The 22,871-nt window shown below is 44.0% G+C and overlaps 1 long non-coding RNA gene across 3 annotated transcripts in view; it reads left to right on the plus strand.

The window, feature by feature from the left end:
* The window catches only part of LOC130294168 (uncharacterized), a 28,459-nt gene extending 12,326 nt beyond the window's left edge, over window positions 1-16,133 (plus strand). For 2 of the 3 annotated variants that reach the window (XR_008848412.1, XR_008848411.1), the window contains exons 2-4: window positions 13,508-14,510; window positions 14,695-14,793; window positions 15,741-16,133. This is a non-coding gene — a long non-coding RNA (uncharacterized LOC130294168). Of the gene's footprint in view, window positions 1-12,431; window positions 12,886-13,507; window positions 14,511-14,694; window positions 14,794-15,740 lie in introns of those variants that run through there. The other variant, XR_008848413.1, reaches the window with a different exon arrangement.
* Window positions 16,134-22,871: the final 6,738 nt, after the last annotated feature.

Genomic DNA, 22,871 nt, shown 5'->3' on the forward strand with positions numbered 1-22,871 from the left:
GCTGAAGCTGTGGTAGTAGCTGCTGTAGCATCACGGTCAGTTGAGACAGCTGTTGGCCTTGTTGCGCTATCTGTTGTGACTGCTGGGCGACCACCGTGGTGAGGTCGGCGACAACTGGCAGAGGAACTTCAGCGGGATCCATGGCCGGATCTACTGTCACGATGCCGGCTGGCAGGTAGTGGATCCTCTGTGCCAGAGAGGGATTGGCGTGGACCGTGCTAGTGGATCGGTTCTAAGTCACTACTGGTTTTCACCAGAGCCCGCCGCAAAGCGGGATGGTCTTGCTGCGGCGGTAGTGACCAGGTCGTATCCACTAGCAACGGCTCAACCTCTCTGACTGCTGAAGATAGGCGCGGTACAAGGGAGCAGACAGAAGCAAGGTCGGACGTAGCAGAAGGTCGGGGCAGGCAGCAAGGATCGTAGTCGGGGGCAACGGCAGGAGGTCTGGAACACAGGCTAGGAACACACAAGGAAACGCTTTCACTGGCACAATGGCAACAAGATCCGGCGAGGGAGTGAAGGGGAAGTGAAGTATAAATAGGGAGTGCACAGGTGAACACACTAATTGGAACCACTGCGCCAATCAGCGGCGCAGTGGCCCTTTAAATGGCAGAGACCCGGCGCGCGCGCGCCCTAGGGAGCGGGGCCGCGCGCGCCGGGACAGGACAGATGGAGAGCGAGTCAGGTACGGGAGCCGGGGTGCGCATCGCGAGCGGGCGCTACCCGCATCGCGAATCGCATCCCGGCTGGAGACGGTATCGCAGCGCACCGGGTCAGTGGAGCTGCCCGGAGCGCTGCGGTAGCGAGAGAGAAGCGAGCGCTCCGGGGAGGAGCGGGGACCCGGAGCGCTCGGCGTAACAACAGGCCACGGTCCGGGTCTGAACCCACGTGAAATCCACTTCAGACCCAACTCTGAAGTAGAGCTGAAAACTTCAATGTGCAATTTGCCACCTTCCAGGGCCGGAGCGGCCATTGGGCATACCGGGCATTTTCCCGGTGGGCCGGGCCGTGCGTGGGCTGTCTTAAATAATTAGGACTTGGTACAACAAGTTAGTTGCTGTAGGTCCTAGTACTCTCGAGACTTATAGATAGACTGCACTATGCCCTGTAAATACTGCCACTCCATTCTCCCATCTGTAATATCCCATTCTATGGAGGCGCATGTGGCATTCACGTCACTCTGCTTCCTCCATAGCAAAGAGCGCAGGTGCAATGGAGAAGGCAGAATGACATGAATGTCACATGCTCCAATTTTGGTCTTATCTGTCCAAACCACCTTCTTCAACATGTTTTATGTGTTTCCCCCGTGGCTTTTGGCAAGCTCAAAACCAGGTTTCTTGTGGGTCACTTTCAACAATGGCTTTCTTCTTGCACTCCTCCATCAAGGCCAGATTTGTGAAGCACATTATCAATAGTTGTCCTTTGGACAGATTTTTCCACCTCAGCTGTTGATCTTTGCAGCTCCCCTAGAGTTACCATGGACCTCTTGGTTGCTTTTCTTGCCCAGCTAGTCAGTTTGGATAAGCGGCCTTGTCTTGGTGGTAGGTGTGCTGTTGTGCCATATTCTTTCCATTTTCTAATGCTGAATTTTTAGGTTCTCTGATGCTTTAAAGCTTATAATATTTTCTAATATATAACTGTAACAAAGGATTTGTGCAGCCACAGCCACTTTCCCTGCCTACTTGAGTATCTGCCCTAAGCAACGGATCCTCAACTGGATAGCAGTCCCTACTCTGAGTAAGTGCAGGGGGCGTAACAAGGTCCGAAACAGTAAACAAACACACTCCAGATGTCAAGAAAGCAGGTTAGGATACAAAGGGTTAACAGGAAAAATAAAAAAATTAAAAACAAATGGGATAGACAGACAAAGAAAAAAAGCGTAGACAAAGAGGCCAAACCCAAACCAAGAGAGCTCTCAATACGAATAAGGAGACCAGAAGAATAGTTAAATCACTTAACTAAGGATCAGAATACACAGAATAAATCAAGCAAGGAGTTATAAGAAAGACTGAAGACAGGCAACTCAGTCACAGACTGACTGGAAATGTATATCTACCTGAGAAGGACATGGATGCAGAGATGTGATTGGCTTAATATCCAAGCCCTGTGATAGGCCCAGGCCTCATCCCCACACCGTAGGATGCTTCTGACAAATACCAGAGAATTAAACCCATCTGCCAGAACCACCAACCATGCTTTGTACTTTTCCACAACAACTATCCCTGACCTGTTTGGTGAGCTCCTTGGTCTTCATGCTGCTGTCTGCTGAGTAATGCTCTCAAACTCTGAGGCCTTCACAGAACAGACTTTTTTGTACTGAGATTAAATTACAGACAGGTGGACCCTATTTATTAATTATGTGACCTGCAAATGGGACTTTTCAAGGCTATTGGTCACACTAGATACTTGTAAAGGGTATGAATACAAAGGCACTCAACACTTTTCAGATATTTATTTGTAAATAATAATAAATAAATAAATAAAACCGCAGAAAAGTCCAAGGGGGGGGGGGGGGTTGAATACTTATGCGAGGCACTGTATTATAGTATGACAAGTTGATGATAGATAGATAGTGTGTCTGAGTTATTAGTTACTAATGCAAAATCATTTGTTTTTGTTTTTTTCGTAAACTTCTTTTTCTGTGACTCCAAAGTGCTAAAAGTTCCTAAAAAGTGAGGCTGTAGAAACGTTCTCTCGATGACATCCCCATGGCTGTACTCACCCAATCCTTATATAAACAAGCTCACAAGTCAACCCCTTGGAGACCACTCCTATTAATGACCTCCTTATGCTCATCCTGCTGTGGTTTCTACTTTAGAAGTTTATATTTGTACTTTTCCTTTCCTGAAAATCGAAAACCTCCATCCTTGAAATTATGGAACATCAGTCTAATTACATTTTTTTGGAGTAAATTGAGCTATCTATTTCCTTCCGAGTAGCAGATGACTCACCCTAAATTAAATGCCTCTGGCTCATTGGCTTGATGGCTGACCTACCAGCCAAGAAGTCATAAAAACACAAGCAAACTGGGCGAGAAAAAACATGAATTACATAATAGTTTCAAAAGTCTCAAAGATTTCCTGTTAGTTCCTGTCCTTCAGGATAAACCACAAAGATGGGAGCTTCATAGTAACTGGCAAGGGCCTATTGGGCCAAAAATACCATGGAACCTGGGGAGAAATGTCTATTTTATTGAACACCTACACATCCAAAAGGTCATATTAATACCTTAGGGAGATCAATGCCAATATATACACCTACAAAAACATCCCCACACAATTAGATAGAATTCAATAATATTATCCACTTGCTTTATTGGAACAGCTAGAAAAATAAAAAACTCCTGAAAATACACTTTGTGTGGAAGACGGAGGTCAGGTGTCCCTTATATGGACTCATATGGATAGACCAGGTTAGTACCAAAATAATTTTGAATGGCAATGCAAGCTTAATAAATATACACATGCTATGCTACAAAAAATATATCTATATATAGAGAGAGAGAAAGAGGTCACCAACAATGTATTCAAGTAGTTTTAGGGTAGGGTTACACGGAGCACATCCACAGCGTATTTCACACTACGGATTCGTTGACGGCAGTCACAAGAGCGAGCTCCCTGCTGTGGTGGGTTTGCTCTGTGTGTCCGCTCGTAGCTACGAGCGGACACACAGAGCAAAACCACCACAGCAGGGAGCTCGCTCTTGTGACTGCGTCAATGCATCTGCAGCGTGAAATTGTATGGGTTTACTCTATCCCACAATGTGCTATCTGTATTCCGGGATAAGCTTCCAGGCTTGCTACTGTTTATTTACAACCTGCCCTCCATACCAGCGTTACCACAAATTGGCGCGTAAAGAGTTATTCTGAGATTTTTGAATCTTTGAATGTAAGACAGGGGCAGTAAAGTTAGTCTAGTTACTACTATACTCGGAATACCAGTGTTTGGTGGCTGACATTTAATTTTTTCGTCTTTCTTTTACCCGGAAGTTCATTTTCTTTAGCCTACAAAATGAGTGTTGTTTCGGACCTTTCCCAGCTTGTTGTGCAGCCCGAGACAATACATCACAAGTCCTGTGCTAAAAGGGGGCTTGGCTGCTTTACCTGTTGTGTGTGAAGCCCGCCCGTCATCGGGGGGGAATTTATCAAGGGATTTGCACAGGTTTTTTTTGTACATTTGATGCAAAAATGTGCGACTTTTAGTGGTACGTCAGCCTGCCCGATTTCTCACTGAACAGATGTTTGACATGAGATCTGCTTTTTTTACTTTGCAGTGGTTGGTGACACGGAGGTGGGACTTAAAAAAAAAAAGCTGCAGATTTGTTGCACAGCCTTTAATTACACATAAAACCTACACCAGAACAGACCTGGCTTACAAAACTTCAAAAAGTCGCACAAAAGTCGCAGAAAGGGGGGGTCATACAAAGTGGTGTTCTGAAGTGAAATTTCACAAAAAAAAGTGTACTAGCCCCATATTTATCACAGGCCCTGCACCATTTAATACATTTGGTGCACGTACACTCCAACTACACTATCAAAACCAATGTATAAAATAAGTGCACCTACACTGACCGATGTGTGAAGGGAAATAAGTCATCTCCCACCTTGAAGCAAAGGATTCTGGAGATTGTAGTCTGAGGGAGGCCACAAAAACAGGAAGTAGCCAGTTCCCAAAAAAAAAAAAAGACACAGGACATGGACATTTACCACCAACACAAGCACAGATCTTTGGTAAGCCTGTCCATTACTGTAGGACACTAATTACTAAAGTCACCTTATGTTGGATAACCCTGTTAAAGGGGTACTGATGCCAGAAAGTTAAACAGATTTGTAAATTACGTCTGTTTAAAATTCTTAATCCTTCCAGTACTTATCAGCTGCTTGGTTATTTGGAGTTAAGGGCAAAGAACTGTAATATTCCTTTAGAGTGTTTTTGGTCACCTAGAGCCAAACCAAACCTTCTCCATGCTCATCAGGTGGCACGGATGCTGGGTCTGCACCTGTTTTCTGGAGTATGAGGACCATCCCAGACCTGGCACACACTTTCCTTTTTAATTTAATTGATAGCCCTCAGAGCTGTTGTTTCTTGAGCAGATGATTCATTAAGCCAAGGATTATCTAACCTGTGTATGTGTGTTGGTTATGTTTTCTGGAGATTTATATTCAGTTTACTTTCCATGACTTATTCCATCATGTTATTCTGGGGACCTTGAAGTGAACTACATGCAAGAGACCAGATATAATTATTATAACCTAGGGATGTGTTTGAACATTGCATTGGTGCAGATTCTAAGGACCCCACTTTATCCTTGTTCAGCTCTTCACAGTTCTTCTCTAAGGAGTCTGCAGGATTAAAGGGTACTCTGCTCCTAGACATCTTATCCCCTATCCAAAGGATAGGGGATAAATTGTCTGATCACGGGGGTTCCCCCCTCTGGATACCCCGCGATCTCTGTGCAGCACCCAGCTGGTTGCGGGTGGCAGGTGGGTCGTGACTTCATGACCACGCCCCCTTCGCAACGTCACACCACACCTCCTCAATGCAAGTCTAGGGGAGAACGCTGGGTGCGGGTGGTGGGGGTCATGACATCATGACCACACCCTCTCAATGCAAGCCTATGGGAGGGGGCGTGGCGGTCGCCACGCTCTCTCCCATAGACTTGCATTGAGGAGGCATGGCGTAACATCATAAGAAGCATGTGAAGTCACGACCCCCACCACCTGCTCCAAGCATTGGAGTACCCCTGGAATGTCCAGCAAGAATCCCTGGTTCTGGTCCCCAGGATAATCAGAGCTGGTGCAAGGATTTTTGCCACCCTAGACAAAAGCTAATTTTGCCACCCTCTTGACTCCGCCCATTGGCCCGCCCTTTGATATGCCCCATGCTGCCTGAGTGAGTGGTCCAGATGCTGGTTGTAACTTTCGGCAGGCAGAGCGGCGCTCCCCCACACATCAAGAAGGCGCTCCAGTCGGCCACCTATTTCGCCTATAGGCAGAGCCGGCCCTGAGGATAATCCCACGGTAGAGGTGTTAAGCAGGAGCAGAAAGGGAACCCAGAATTGTCACCAAAGTGTAGTCAGGATAGAGCAAGCAAGAGGATGTGATCACCCATTTTGGCTAAGGCCACTAATACATGGGCTTTTCAGGGCTAATTCTTTATGTGTATATACCAGCAGTGTATATACCACACAGACATATATACCCGCAGTGTATATACCACACACACAAATAAATGAGCAGTGTATATACCACACACACATGTATACCCGCAGTGAATATACCACACACACATATATACCCGCAGTGAATATACCACACACACAAATAAATATGAGCAGTGTATATACCACACACACATATATACCCGCAGTGAATATACCACACACACATATATACCAGCAGTGAATATACCACACACACAAATAAATATGAGCAGTGTATATACCACACACACATATATACCAGCAGTGTATATACCACACACACATATATACCAGCAGTGAATATACCACACACACAAATATAGCAGTGTATATACCACACACACATATATACCAGCAGTGAATATACCACACACACATATATACCCGCAGTGAATATACCACACAGACATGTATACCCGCAGTGTATATACCACACACACATATATACCAGCAGTGTATATACCACACACACACATATATACCAGCAGTGTATATACCACACAGACATATATACCCGCAGTGTATATACCACACACACAAATAAATGAGCAGTGTATATACCACACACACATATATACCAGCAGTGTATATACCACACACACATATATACCAGCAGTGAATATACCACACACACATATATACCAGCAGTGAATATACCACACACACATATATACCTGCAGTGTATATACCACACACACATATATACCAGCAGTGTATATACCACACACACATATATACCAGCAGTGTATATACCACACACACATATATACCAGCAGTGAATATACCACACACACATATATACCCGCAGTGAATATACCACACACACATATATACCAGCAGTGTATATACCACACACACATAAATACCAGCAGTGTATATACCACACACACATATATACCAGCAGTGTATATACCACACACACATATATACCAGCAGTGAATATACCACACACACATATATACCTGCAGTGTATATACCACACACACATATATACCAGCAGTGAATATACCACACACACATATATACCAGCAGTGAATATACCACACACACATATATACCAGCAGTGTATATACCACACACACACACATATATACCAGCAGTGTATATACCACACACACATATATACCAGCAGTGTATATACCACACACACATATATACCCACAGTGTATATACCACACACACATATATTCCAGCAGTGTATATACCACACACACATATACCCGCAGTGAATATACCACACACACAAATATAGCAGTGTATATACCACACACACATATATACCAGCAGTGAATATACCACACACACATATATACCAGCAGTGTATATACCACACACACACATATATACCAGCAGTGTATATACCACACACACATATATATACCAGCAGTGTATATACCAAACAAACATATATACCCGCAGTGAATATACCACACACACATATATACCCGCAGTGAATATACCACACACACATATATACCAGCAGTGTATATACCACACACACATATATACCAGCAGTGTATATACCACACACACACATATATACCAGCAGTGTATATACCACACACACATATATACCCGCAGTGAATATACCACACACACAAATAAATATGAGCAGTGTATATACCACACACACATATATACCAGCAGTGTATATACCACACACACAAATAAATATGAGCAGTGTATATACCACACACACATATATATCCGCAGTGAATATACCACACACACATATATAGCAGTGTATATACCACACACACATATATACCAGCAGTGTATATACCACACACACATATATACCCGCAGTGTATATACCACACACACATATATACCAGCAGTGTATATACCACACACACATATATACCAGCAGTGTATATACCACACACACATATATACCCGCAGTGTATATACCACACACACATATATACCAGCAGTGTATATACCACACACACATATATACCAGCAGTGTATATACCACACACACATATATACCCGCAGTGTATATACCACACACACATATATACCAGCAGTGTATATACCACACACACATATATACCAGCAGTGTATATACCACACACACATATATACCAGCAGTGTATATACCACACACACATATATACCCGCAGTGTATATACCACACACACATATATACCAGCAGTGTATATACCACACACATATATACCCGCAGTGAATATACCACACACACAAATATAGCAGTGCATATAAGGCACAGATAACTATATACCAGCAGTATATATATACCACAATCATAATTATAAACCAGCAGTATATATAGTACATCTGGTTGTCTAGGGAACATGTTGTGTAGGTTAATGATGGGGGTGACTGATTGTCACATGACTAAGTGGTGCAACCCAGAGTTTCTCGGAAGACCTCACAATATCCGTTTTGTTTTGTTTTTTAAATAAAGCTGTTTTTCTTAGCCCAGGAAAATGATCTCTTGTAGGGTTTTGGGGAACAACTGTAATATTTACTTAAAGGGGTATTCTGCTGCTCAGAGTTCGGAACAAAATGTTACGAACACTTAGAGCCGGCATCAGGGGCTCATGATGTCACGGCCCCGCCCACATTTTGTTCCGAGCACTGAGCAGCGGAGTACCCCTTTAACTCCTGAAGCAGTGCAATACAATGTAGATACTTTGAATGCAGTCTGAATTTGTGCAGTCTTTTGTAGTACAGTTTTAGTTTAAGGAGAAGCAGAATTGTAGTCACTGCCCTTTAAGGTTGCGCGTTGCTCTCAGGTTATGCTTTTCTTTGGTGCTTTTGCTGGTGTCCTTGTTTATGTCTATTGTAGATGTAGATCCATTTCTTGAGCTATCTAGGTAACGATTCTCACACTAGGTGACTAGGTGACCGTGCTTAAACAGTGGATCTTCGCTCCACTTACTTTTAGGCTAGGTTTCCACTTGGGTTTTTCTTTTTACACTTAAAAACACACCAGCAAAAACGCCAGAGAAACTGCCACAGGTTTTTCCTACGTTTTGGTAGTTTTTTTTGGTGTTTTTTCTGGCGTTTTTGCCTTTGAGTGGAAACAGCATTTTTGGCCCCTTTGGCGTTTTTTTTCTAAATCTGTTGGGTACCAAAAAATTTTTTTTTTAAATGCAGTAGAGATGGGAAAAACATTTTTCATTTTTTTATTGCAAAATTTTTATTCATTTTTAATAAAGTGTGTGTGTGTTTCACTTTTTTTTATATATATGTATATATTTTTTCTTTTAGGTAGTTCTACTACTCCCAGCATGGAACAGACTGTTCTATGATGGGAGTAGTAGTACCTGTACTAATAGAAAGATCGCCCCGGGAGTCACTCCTGACACCCGATGCGATCGTCCTATATACTGCAGAGATGTGGAGTGGCTGTATACAGCGCTCGCATCTCTTCTCTGTACTTCGGCCGGCCAGAGATGTAAATAGAACATCACTCATTCATATTTTCTGCCCAGAGTGGGAATTGGCCGGATGGTTGCAGCCAATCACAGCTCTCAGCGGGAAATATAAATGAGTGATGTTCTATTCATATCACTGGCCGGAGTATAGTGCAAAGATGCGAGCGCTGTACAGAGTCGGTCCGCATCTCTGTAATAGATGGGACAATGGCATTGGGTGTCAGGAGTGACACACGCTGTGATCTGTCCTTAACTGCAAGTACTACTACTCCCAACATGGAGCACACTCTGCTCCATACTGGGAGCTGTAGAACCTGCATTAATAGACAGATCGCAGCGAGTGTCACTTCTGACACCTGATGCGATCGTCCTGTATAATGTATAGATGCCGCCAGCCGCTCTTCTATTGTCCCCTGCACTGCCGTATAAATATATATATATATACACCTATTCATATTTCCCACAGAGAGTTGTGATTGGCCGAAACCAACTGGCCAATCACAGCTCTCTGTGGGAAATATGAATAGGTGTATATATACGTCAGTGCAGGGGACCATAGAAGAGCGGCCGCCGCATCTTTACATTATACAGGAGGATCACAACGGACCCCTGCGATCTGTCAATTAGTACAGGTACTACTACTCCCATCATGGAACAGTGTAGTACTGTAGTAAAGTAAAAAGAAAAAAAAAAGAAAGAAAAAAGTGAAACACACACACACAATTTTTATTATTGTCGGCTACATTTTTAGGTCCCTGCCCGCCCACATAAATTGATCCCTGTTGAAAAATTTATAAAAAATTTGTTGTAAAAAAAAAAAAAATTGTTGAATACAATTTTTTCCATCACTACTGTATCTTTTTTATATATTTTTTTTAATGGTACCCTACGAAATTTTATTAAAAAAAGGCATCTCCATCACTTTTTTGGATCGCTAAAGTCCAAAAAAGAATAAAAAAAGCCAGCAAAACGCCAAAGTTAAAACCCACATGGCGTTTTTCTTGCCATTTTTTCACTCCCATAGACTTCTATGGGAGGAAAACGCCAAGATTTTCCTTAAAAAATGCCAAAGTCTTAACAAGAGGTGTTTTTTTAAAGACTGCCAAGGAGCTCAAAATTGTGGAAAAACACCAAGGACAAAAAAAAAAAAAAAAAAAAAAAACGCCAAACTGAAAAACGCCAAGTGGATCTGGCATTTTGCAGTTCCCTATTGACTTACAGCTAACATCTGGCCACAGCGTTTTTTCACAAAAAAAACGCCATGCGGCAGAATGGGCGTTTTTATTGGCGTTTTTGCCAACAAAAAAAAAAAACAAGTGGAAACCTAGCCTTATGGAAAACTGCAATGCGACAATCCGAAAGGCGCATCCAGGTGAAGTTTTCCCGCACTTGGGCGAGGAACCTGAGGCAAAATGAAACCAATGTATTCGCAACAAAGTCATTAACTTCCCTTCGCTGTTACTCCTTGTTTAGTGACTTGTCTGAAGGGTTAATTAATCATTGCAGCAGGACTGTAGGCTAGGCAATCAGGGATATTCTGCCTTTTAGTCAGGACTAGTGAACCTATGGGGCCTATTTGTAGATGGAATGCCTGACTTTAGCTTCACCTAGGTTTAGTACTCTCAGCCTCTTCATGAAGATGTGTTGCGGGGGAGCTGGCTAAGGCTGCGTTCACATCACGATTTCTCCATCCGACTTGAGTAATCGATTTTGTAACTTCAAATCGCATGAAATCGTATATAAAGTCGGATCCATTGACCTCCATTAAAAAATCGGATCCATTACACACATCCGATTTGATCTGCATCCGATTTCACAAGATTTTTGTTTGGGTCTGAAATCGGGTTTCACCACGATTTCGGACCTGAACAAAAATCGTGTGAAATCGGATTTTGATGTTGTTCTGATGTCTACGTGCGCAAAATTTATTACATGGTGCAGGACGTTTGATAAATTTTGCGCAGGTACACATTTCCTGAAATGTCACTAGAGTAGACCATTTTTTATGGTTTGCCGGTTGCCTAAAATTATGCCTTTTTATCCCATTATGCAAACATTTTTTTACTTTTCTACACACACCAGAAAGGTAAGCTATGTGTTTGCTGGTGTATACAGTATTTATGACTTTTGAGAGGTGTTTACACAAAAATCTGTGACAATGTTTTAGAATTAGCAGTTGATAAATCCCAGACTGCATCAAAAAGCTAACCATGCAAAAAAACAGGGTAAAACCAATGATAAATTCCCCCCACTCACTAGAGAAAAACTACAACCACCACATCCACGGCTAGGGGGATGTAGTTGGGACATCTGCATCTATTGGCTAGGAGCTGGTACATGTGACTAGATTCTGCTCTCTAAACATTTTGCTAATGCAATGCAAGACAATGGGGAAGATGGTCAAAACCTGTCTAGAGGAAAAGTTGCACAGTAGCCCATAGCAACCAATCAAGTTGCTTCTTTCCTTTTGCTGAGGCCTTGTTAAAATTGAAAGAAGCGATCTGATTGGTTGCTATGGGCAACTGGGCAACTTTTCCTCTGGACAGGTTTTGATAAATCTCCCCCAATTTGTTTTGCAAAATTTAACACTTTGCATGCTCTCTGAGTGCTCGAAGCTGGATGCCGTGATTGGCATGTCATGGCCATGCCGCCTTGTGATGTCACGCCCCTCCATTCATGTCTATGGGAGGGGGCGTGTCTAACGACTCGCCCCCTCCCATAGACATGAATGGAGGGGACGTGGTGTGACACCACAAGGGGGCGTGGTTGTGACGTTACGACCACTGTTTGTTTAGAACGCCAGGTGCTGCGAGAGATCGCATCGGGGCCCCAGCAGCGGGACCCCCACAATCAGACATCTTATCTCCTATCCTTTGGATAGTGGATACGATGTTGTCTAGCAGCGGAGTTCCCCTTTAAACAGGCGTGAGGATGCAGATACAGTGGTCCCTCAACATACGATGGTAATCCATTCTAAATAAACCATTGTTTGTTGAAACCATCGTATGTTGAGCGATCCGTGCAATAGAAAGAATAGGAAGTTATACTCACCTGTCCCCGCCGCTCCGGACCGTCACTGCTGCCCTGGATGTCGCCCTCCATTGCTGTCGCCACGTCCCTGGGGTGTCCCTGACGCTCCGGACCATCTCTGCTTTCCCGAAATCCTCGCTCTCCGTTTGGATGACAGAACGGCGTGCGCGGTGACGTGATGATGATGAAGGAGAGTGCCGGTGATGCAAGGGATCCCAAAGAGGATGCTCCGGAGCCCCGAGGACAGGTAAGAGACCATTACCGGACCCCACGGGGCACCGTAAACGGCTATCCGGTGGCAGCTGAAGCATTCAGCGCTGCCGGATAGCCGTTTATGCAATGGCCCCGACATACAAAAGCATCGTATGTTGATGCTGCCTTCAAAATGCGATGGACTCTGAGAGGCCATCGTATGTTGAAATTATCGTATGTCGGGGCCATCGTAGGTCGGGGGGTCACTGTACAGTTGAAAGCAATGCACTCTATAGGTTACGCCGCTGTATTCTTGGATGTCACAGATGTCAAAGATAAATAAAAGGCATATGAAGGCCAGACCTATATGGACTTCAGTTGTTACAGGTGTCCAAATTAAAATGGTGAAGACCCTTTTGTGTATAAAGTTTCTATGTGTCTCCATGTGTTGGCATACTTCCATCTACCGCCCTTTAACTTGCTGGAGGGAGCAGGTGAAAGTGAGTATGAAAGAGTTTATTTGTAGTACCTGTAACCATGGAGACACCTAGATCTGTGCAGTAGCTATACATATGCCAACCAGTAGGCGATTTCAAATGGAGATAATTAGCGTTTTATAATTAGTCTGTTTTATAGTTTTCTTTATAATTAGTGTTTATTAGTGTTTTTTGTTTTAGATACAGCGGGGCCATAAAATGATGGTTGTGAAGGTGTCCATACCCTTTAATGAAGAATACTGGGTGTTACTCATGTCGGATCCTGCACACGCATAATCGAGGCTCCTCAGGAAACAGCAGGTATAGGAATTGCCTACCAGACCTACTCTTTGCCAATAAATATGAGTCAGCACTCCAACACCGGAGCCAATTCGTAGGGATTTTCCTTTGGGCTTCAGGCTTCCATGGCTACCCTACTGCTTTAGCAATATGGCTCAGAGCCTGAAAGGAGGATTTACATTTTATAACATCACTAAATGATTGACATTATTAAGTTGCGAGCAAAGTGCGTGCTGAGACTATTGACAGTGGTTGAAACCTGGTCGCATTCCATGTAGGAACACCCTGACTATCCAGCCAGCCAGCCTGGAGGAACGATTTGATCATAAAACCATATAATGATATTGTTATTACTTGAGAATTGAGCGTGTTGTTACAGCCATACCATCACTCCTGTTAATTGTGCTCAATGGGATCAGCACTCTATTTGCTTAGTAAGTATAAGCCACGGGATGGTGTAAAACGTATTATATCTTTAATCTATACCTGACAGATTATCACTCCGCAACACACGTCGAGTTGATCTACGCAGACGGCAACGCAACTCATGCAGGAACGACAGCCAGGTGTTAACACGTTGTCTCAAATTAACGTCTTATAAAAATGAAACAAAGATGAAGAATTTCACTCTTCTGTGCAATGGCTCCTTAAGTGATATGGAAACTATAGAGCATCAGGTTACTTGGTAAATCCGCACTAAAGATTTTTGATGACAACAGGGCATGCGAAAAATCACTTAAAAAGTAACCGTGTTGTGGCTCACAACTTCTCCCCCCCTTCCCGTACTATTCCTGTTCATTGTGGATGGAAGGAGGAGGCTTTTCTATAGTACGTAAAAGTAAAGGAATGACAGACATAAAACGCTCACAGGTAACGACTTTGTGCGTGTTATACATTCACTCAAGTAAGTATAATTATATAATAAAAAAGCATAACATGATGTGATGCAATATGGAAGTAAACCTCTTTCTACACAGAATTTCCACATCTTAATGGGAGTCTGCTGCTCAGTGGACACTTCTGTAGTGGAATTTCCAACGAGCAATTGGATTCCGCCACAAGATTAAACCTGTTCAATCCTCCAGCAGAATCCATCAGGGAGGTCCCAGTCTTGTGCCTTAGTGAATGGAACAGCACTTACTGTACGCGGACAGCGAGCCCCAATTCAGGAGGAGCGAAATCCAATGGTAATTTCCTCAGGTGGAAAGGGTTCTTAAAGGAAATCTGTCATTAGTGTCACCTGCACTAACCTGTCAATACAGACAGGTAGTGCAGGTGACATTGAGGACAATGATACTTACCTGGTCCCATTATGTGCTGTGGATCTTCCACCGTATCTTCAACTTTGTTCCGGGGGCCGACTGGAGCATGGGCGGAGCTTAGTGACATCACCGCTGTTTGCTAGCAGAGGGACCCAGCAGAGAACAGCAGCGGTGACGTCACTAAGCTCTGCCCATGCTCCAAGTCGGCCCCGGAACAGAAGATATGGCAGAAGATTGCAGGAGAACCACAGCACGGAATGGGACCAGGTAAGTATTGTTGTCATCAGTGTCACCTGCACTACCTGTCTGTACCAACAAGTTAATGCAGGTGACACTGATGACAGGGCTATGTTGGCATTAAGATGACCTGTGTTTCTCAAAACGCAATGTAGTGGATTTCTTAGAGAGGATCACATACATTCCTGAATCCATCAGATAAGGGTGCATAATTATGATGCATTGGGGGTAAAGGTGGGCTTATCAGGACCAGAGGCACAAATAACCTACATTGGTGCAGTGCGTGCTCCTATTGCTTCCTTTTGACATAGTCTTGTGAAATCCTGCTCATTACGTCAGAAGAAAGTGATGGGAATGAAAGGCTTCATCTCTAATTTCCAATTCTCCCAGAGCTGGTGGGCGGAGCTCCCACTTCCCCCTTCCATAGACTTATATTGCTTGTCATGCAGACCTGATATTCAGAGTGAAAGAGTTTGACAGCAGGAAGGGGGGGGTGAGAAGTGAGAAGGTTTGATAACAGGAGAAAGAAGCATTTTTTACTTATAAGATATATTTCAATGTTTCTTATATTCGCTTGAACTATTGATCTCTCCAAAGTTTGTTCCAATGACACTGTGCCTATTTAATGTTTGCAGAGATGCACTTACAGAGAGTTTCAAGACTGTCACCATTGTAAAATTAACCCTTTAAAATCTTGACCCTTCCAAGGCAACCTGAGTGTTTTATCCTTGCATCGGTGACCATGCAAATCCTCCCCCATAGACTATAATGAACAGGTGTGTGTTCTTATCTTCTGCGCTTTGTATTATACTGGACAAAAAAGTCAATTGCTAATTTTTATATTAGTTTCTATGGTGAATATAATGGATGCAAAAATACTATTGTATAAAGCCTTGAAGTCTTCTCTCACTGGTAGATGAAGTCCAATATGTACTGGCCAAAATTGTCCCTGGCTAATATGGTGGGAATGTCTGTGCTGGGATGGTGCGCCAGGGGGTATTGTGCTCTCTCTTATGTTATGAGACGGATTAAAGGAAACCAGATTTTAAATAGGCTCCCTGGTGTTATTCTGACCAGGGCTGGTGCAAGCATTTTTGCCACCCTAAACAAAAGCTTATTTTGCTAATTTAGCTGTCCCCTTGACTCCTCCCATTGACACGCCCCACCTTACTACTGGGGTGACACACTGTAACAAACCTCCTCCTCATGTAATCTATTTACTACTGGGGTGACACACTGTAACAAACCTCCTCCTCATGTAATCACCTTACTACTGGGGTGACACAGTGTAACAAACCTCCTCCCCATGTTATCTCCTTACTACTGGGGTGACACACTGTAACAAACCTCCTCCTCATGTAAGCTACTTACTACTGGGGTGACACACTGTAACAAACCCACTCCTTATGTAATCTATTTACTACTGGGGTGACACACTGTAACAAACCTCCTCCTCATGTAATCTCCTTACTACTGGGGTGACACACTGTAACAAACCTCCTCCTCATGTAAGCTCCTTACTACTGGGGTGACACACTGTAACAAACCTCCTCCTCATGTAATTACCTTACTACTGGGGTGACACACTGTAACAAACCTCCTCCTCTTATAATCACCTTACTACTGGGGTGACACACTGTAACAAACCTCCTCCTCATGTAATCTCCTTACTACTGGGGTGACACACTGTAACAAACGTCCTCCTCATGTAATCTCCTTACTACTGGGGTGACACACTGTAACAAACCTCCTCCTCATGTAATTACCTTACTACTGGGGTGACACACTGTAACAAACCTCCTCCTCATGTAATCACTTACTACTGGGGTGACACACTGTAACAAACCTCCTCCTCATGTAATCACCTTACTACTGGGGTGACACACTGTAGCAAACCTTCTCCTCATTTAATGTCCTTCTACTGTGGTGACAGTTTTGCAGCTGTCAGGACCTGGAGAAGTAACTTTCTTGCAGAGGGCAGAACGGCGCCCCCATAAAGAGGGCGCTCTAGGCGGCTGCCTATTTTGCCTATAGGTGGAGCCGGCTTTGATTCTGACCCCTGACATTCACCCAACTTTAAAAGATGCTGCTGCCAGCCTTGCCCTATATCTTATAATTTTGAAATTTCCATGCAGTCCATGCTAGATCTTTCCTTCCCTGTTAGTCCAATCCCATAAACCATAGACATTTGGCTGATCCCAAGAAGATAAGTTAGTGTGGAGCCATGATGGGTTTTCTATGGTATATAGTGACTTTTATAAGGAGCCATCAATGAACTGTACAAAGAACCACAGATACCCAAAGTGAGATATCCAAACCGTGGTCCTACAGCCCCCATCTAGTCCTAACAACCACAAACTAGCAGTCATGAGCATAGCTACAGAGGTAGCAGAGGTAGCAGTCGCACCGGGCCCTGGTGTGTAAGGGGGCCCCAAAACACATCTGCCCCATAGGGTCGCCACCTTTCTTGCAAAAAAATACCGGACATGCTAATTTGCATAAGTAATTATATATGCGTGACATCACAGAATACACATATACGGGGGAAATCTTATCCTCTTCTGACCCCTATAACATTTTTTATTTCTCCTTATATGGGACTGTATGAGGCTCATTTTTTGCCCCCGATCTGTAGTTTTTAACAGGACCATTTTTGTTTTGATGTGACTTTTTGATCGCTTTTTTTTTTTTATTCGGGAGTTGCAGTCAGTTACTAACTACGACTCCCAGCATGCCCTGATACAGCCTGTGGCTGAGCAGCTGCCCCAAACTACAACTCCCAGCATGTTGGACTATATAGTAGTATATAGTATAGGTCAGTGTTTCCCAACCAGGGGTGCCTTTAGCTGTTGAAAAACTACAACTCCCAGCATGTTGGACTATATAGTAGCATATAGTATAGGTCAGTGTTTCTCAGCCAGGGGGTGCCTCTAGCTGTTGCAAAACTACAACTCCCAGCATGTTGGACTATATAGTATAGGTCAGTGTTTTCCAACCAGGGGTGCCTCCAGCGGTTGCAAATCTACAACTCCCAGCATGTTGGACCATATATAGTAGTATATAGTATAGGTCAATGTTTCCCAACCAGGGGTGCCTCCAGCTGTTGCAAAACTACAACTCCCAGCATGTTGGACTATATAGTAATATATAGTATAGGTCAGTGTTTCTCAGGCAGGGGGTGCCTCCAGCTGTTGCAAAACTACAACTCCCAGAATGTTGGACTATATAGTAGTATATAGTATAGGTAAGTGTTTACCAACCAGGGTGCTCCAGCTGATGCAAAACTACAACTCCCAGCATGTTGGACTATATAGTAGTATATAGTATAAGTCAGTGTTTACCAGCCAGGGGTGCCTCCAGCTGTTGCAAAACTACAACTCCCAGCATGTTGGACTATATAGTAGCATATAGTATAGGTCAATGTTTCCCAACCAGGGGTGCCTCCAGCTGTTGCAAAACTACAACTCCCAGCATGTTGGACTATATAGTAATATATAGTATAGGTCAGTGTTTCTCAGGCAGGGGGTGCCTCCAGCTGTTGCAAAACTACAACTCCCAGAATGTTGGACTATATAGTAGTATATAGTATAGGTAAGTGTTTACCAACCAGGGTGCTCCAGCTGATGCAAAACTACAACTCCCAGCATGTTGGACTATATAGTAGTATATAGTATAAGTCAGTGTTTACCAGCCAGGGGTGCCTCCAGCTGTTGCAAAACTACAACTCCCAGCATGTTGGACTATATAGTAGCATATAGTATAGGTCAATGTTTCCCAACCCCGGGGTGCCTCCAGCTGATGCAAAATTACAACTCCCAGCATGTTGGACTATATAGTAGTATATAGTATAGGTCAGTGTTTACCAACCAGGGGTGCCTCCAGCTCTTGCAAAACTACAACTCCCAGCATGCCCGGACAGCCAACGGCTGTCCGGGCATGCTGGGAGTTGTAGTTTTGCAACAGCTGGAGGAGCTCTGGTTGGGATACACTGGTATGGCCGGTATTTTTAATATAAAAATACTGTCAGTGTCGCCAAATACCGGCCGTGCCAGTAAAATATCGGTCAGGCAGCAACTCTACTGCCCCATAAGAGACCAGTATTTTAGCATATGGGGCCCAGATGCTACAAGCTTCTCGTCTGCTAGGAGTCGTAGGTCCACAAGCGCGGAGAGTCCTAGTTGCAGACCAATAAGTTATATACTTTATATGTCGTAGTGATGAGCGGCAGGGGCCATATTTGAATTTGCGATATTTTGTGAATATATGGACGAATATTCGTCCTATGTCCGTGAAATTCGCATATCCGCTATGTTCGTTCTTTTTTTTTTTCCATGCGAAAATTTGTAATGAAATTCGCAGAGTGCGCACGCGCAATTCCACCGTTCACCTAAATAAAGGGTGGGATCAGTGTCCAGTCCAGAAGTGCCAATATTCACATAAATTTGCATATTAAAAAAAAAACGAATATTCGTCATTACGAATATATATATATATATATATATCACTATATTCGCAAAATCGTTAAGTGCCCAAATTCCCATTACGTAGTAACATAGTTCATAAGGTTGAAAAAAGACCAGAGCCCATCAAGTTCAACCTATAGCCCTAATGAGTCCCTACTGAGTTAATCCATTACGAATATTCACGCTCAACACTAATATGGAGTATTCGGGTGCACCGGTGCAGGACTATGATGCGTTACCAACATCATTCGCTCTTTACAATCGTCACCGGCTATTCAGAGAATACAATACCCACTCCAGAAATACTTTCTGAGAAAGGTTAAAGAAGAAGAGACAAAGAATAGGATTATGTACACTACTTACCTCCACATGTAAACAGGATTCCCCTTTACACAACATGTACATGTATTTTGAGCAGGTACAGAGAAGCGCCTCCTCCGTGACTTCCGATTTCTCAACAACACAAACAACGTGAGCTCCACGGGGCATTGAACGTGTTGTTAGAGATGGGGAGATTCTACACAATAAGAGCAGCACATCGTGACGGGTATTTGTCCTTATGGTTGTTGTTGCCGTATGCCAACCCTTATGCTTCAAAGAAAAACACCAGACTGTATAGTCGTAAGCCTATGTCATTATGCGCGGCCGTCCTGCTAGAGACGGGGGCTCGGAATGATGACTGAGATCCCTGCACATTTCACCGTCTGTGTTTTCGTCAGTCACCGGTGTAGTACAGGGTCCACTGGAAATATTGTTGACCTACTACATTTCTGGTTGAATGGTTGTGACTAGACTCAGGTAAAAGCCTGTTACCATTGATCTTGAAGTTATGTGGTTCCCCTTGGGAATTCCATACTTTGCAATAGACCTTGATGTACTATGCAGTATGTCCTCCCCGGCACATGCAAAGCTTAAGCCAATATTTACATTGCAGGTTATGACAAATTTACATAAGAAAAGCTCCCGGCGAACATAGAATCTGTGACATTTTTTTTGTTGTTGACTCGGTTAGCGGTTGTGTGTCAGTATATCACGGTGACGCAGTTGACTTGCATTCCTGATGGTTGGTGACCTGTAACGTAAACATGTCTTTAGCGCTTAGGAATAGGCATATTTAAAAATTCTAGAAAAATGCAGCCAATCTACGTCAGATGTAAATAGCTTCTGATTAAAATACACTGGGAGATACCGGGGCCTGTCCTAGAACAGTAAATGCGGAGAGTTGATCTCCGGTGGGGTTTCCTTAATAGAATTCCAGCGAGTCTTGCGTCAGATTGGGGTTTTTCCTTATTGAATGTAAACCACGTTAAGCCCCATTCGCTTCATGTATTGGTGCAACGTATCCCACTATAAAGGCATGCAGAGGTGTACGTTGCCCACTCCAAGAAAGAAGACTGCATGCAGTGGTGTACCAAGGGGGCGGGGTATATATCTGTATATACCTATGGGAAAGGGAGGGAGAGGGGGTTACCTGGCTACCTACCTACCTGCCCTTTTACTGTACAGGACACTAAGGAGGGCATTATTACAGTTTGTGGGCCTATAGATGGGCAGATTGTGTGTAGGAGGGGAGGGCACTAAAAAATGCAGAGTCTGACATGTTTTTCCTGCAGATGTTAAGAGATCCACATGGCGGTCTTATCCGGACGGAGAAGAAAAGGAAAGAGGACGCTGCTGATCAGAAAAGACGTAATTGTGAGTCCCAAAATGTAACTGTAATCACTTATATGGTATACACGTAATCACTTATATATGGTATATACATCCTGTGTACAGCTGATATCTACCACCATATGGTCCTGTATATAATCACTTATATTGTATACAGATTCTTTATAGTATACTGGTCTGTATATAGTGGTTTTATTCTGTACAGTATGGCGGTATTATCCAGTTATTGTGTGGTGGTATATATTTACTCCTTGTATACCAGTATTATTGGTCATTGAAATTTACCTACTTTAAAGTGTTTCTTACATATCGTATTTATCGGCGTATAACACGCACTTTTAAAACTTAAATTTAAGGCAAAAAGTCTGCCTGCGTGTTATACACTGATAAGTCTTCTGGTCACTGATTTAAAGCGGCCGCAGCAGCGTCTGCTTGTTAAGTATTAACAGCATGGCCGCGGCCACTTTAAATCAGTGACCAGTGGTGTCTCCTCCCCGCTCTGTCACTTGTTTTCTCCCGCACTATCCACAGGTACTGGTGTGGAGGATAGTGCGGGAGACACTGATTAAAATGAGCCCTACCTTGCCCGGATCTGCGCTACCTTTTAATCAGCGTCTCCCACACTATCCAACAGTACCTGTGTATAGTGCGGGAGAACCTCCCCTCCCTCATTATTCACCCTTTCCCTGCTTTTTATAGTTTTGTTTATTTTCCTTACCTGGCTGCGCTTCAGCAGGTCAGATGCCAGGCGGAGGGTCTTGCGGGGTCAGTGAAGCGGGGTCCTCTGCCGGCTTCTCTGTGCGGCATAACTGACGTCACTTTTCATTTCCTGTAATCGCCTCCGAAAAGTGACATCCCTGATGCCGCACAGAGAAGCCGGGAGAGGACGTAACTCATCTGCTTCACTGACCCCGCAGCCCGCAAGACAGCCGAAGTGCAGACAAGTAAGGAAAGGGGAAGAGTGGCCTTCAACCTGCGGACCTCCAGATGTTGCAAAACTACAACTCCCAGCATGCCCGGACAGCAGTTGAAGACCATTGGATGCCATAGGAGGAACATGATGGGGGGATGATGAGACGGGAAATGATGAAGGGGGGGGATGATGGGGGGATGATGAGATGGGGAAATGATGAGGGGGGAATGATGGGGGGATGAGACAGGGGGAAATGATGAGGGGGGATGATGAGGCAGGGTGGGGGGATGATGAGGGGGGGAATGATGGGGGGCATGATGACACAGGGTGGGGGGATGATGAGGGGGGAATGATGGGGGACATGATGAGACAGGGTGGGGGATGATGAAACAGGGTGGGGGGATGATGAGGGGGAATGATGAGGGACATGATGAGACAGGGTGGGGGATGATGAGACAGGGTGGGGGGGGTGATGAGGGGGGAATGATGGGGGACATGATAAGACAGGGGGAAATGATGGTGGGGGAGGCACTAAATGCTTAATGTCTGTATGGCTAGTGGTGGTCTATGACAGGGGGAAATGATGAGACATGGGTGGGATGATGAGACATAGGGGGTGGCGATGAGAGGGGTTAAATGTGGCACAGGGAATGATAAAAGGGAAGGAATGACGTGGCACTGGAGGGGACGGGACCAAACTGAGGTGCAGAAGAAAACTA

The sequence above is a fragment of the Hyla sarda genome, chromosome 10 (genome assembly GCF_029499605.1).
Source record: "Hyla sarda isolate aHylSar1 chromosome 10, aHylSar1.hap1, whole genome shotgun sequence".
Taxonomy (NCBI): domain Eukaryota; kingdom Metazoa; phylum Chordata; class Amphibia; order Anura; family Hylidae; genus Hyla; species Hyla sarda.